Genomic DNA, 392 nt, shown 5'->3' on the forward strand with positions numbered 1-392 from the left:
AATGTATAAAAGTTCCTATCTCTCCACATCCTCTCCAAGATTTTTTAGTTGCTGTCCTGTTAAACTTTGCTGCTGCTACTGGGATGAGATGGTATCTAATTGTGGTTTTGATTTGCATCTCTCTTAAGCAATGAGTTTTTTAGAGGTCATGTATAATTGCAGGCTTTAAGCAATGCATTCATAGCTTATTTTTTTTTCATATAGCCTATTTTGCTTTTTAATTGTTTCTAGACTTCAAGTGTTTTGTAAGAACTAATCCATTGTATAGACTTTAAGGAAAATTAATTCCTTTTATATATAAACTAAGTTTTATTTTTATCATAAACACTGTTTATCGGCATAAACATTGTTGAAAAGTCAGATAATAGTAAAAAAAAAGTTTATACTAAGAA

This window comes from Elephantulus edwardii, unplaced genomic scaffold (assembly GCF_000299155.1).
Source record: "Elephantulus edwardii isolate Elephantulus edwardi_28Jun2011 unplaced genomic scaffold, EleEdw1.0 scaffold00114, whole genome shotgun sequence".
Taxonomy (NCBI): Eukaryota; Metazoa; Chordata; class Mammalia; order Macroscelidea; family Macroscelididae; genus Elephantulus; species Elephantulus edwardii.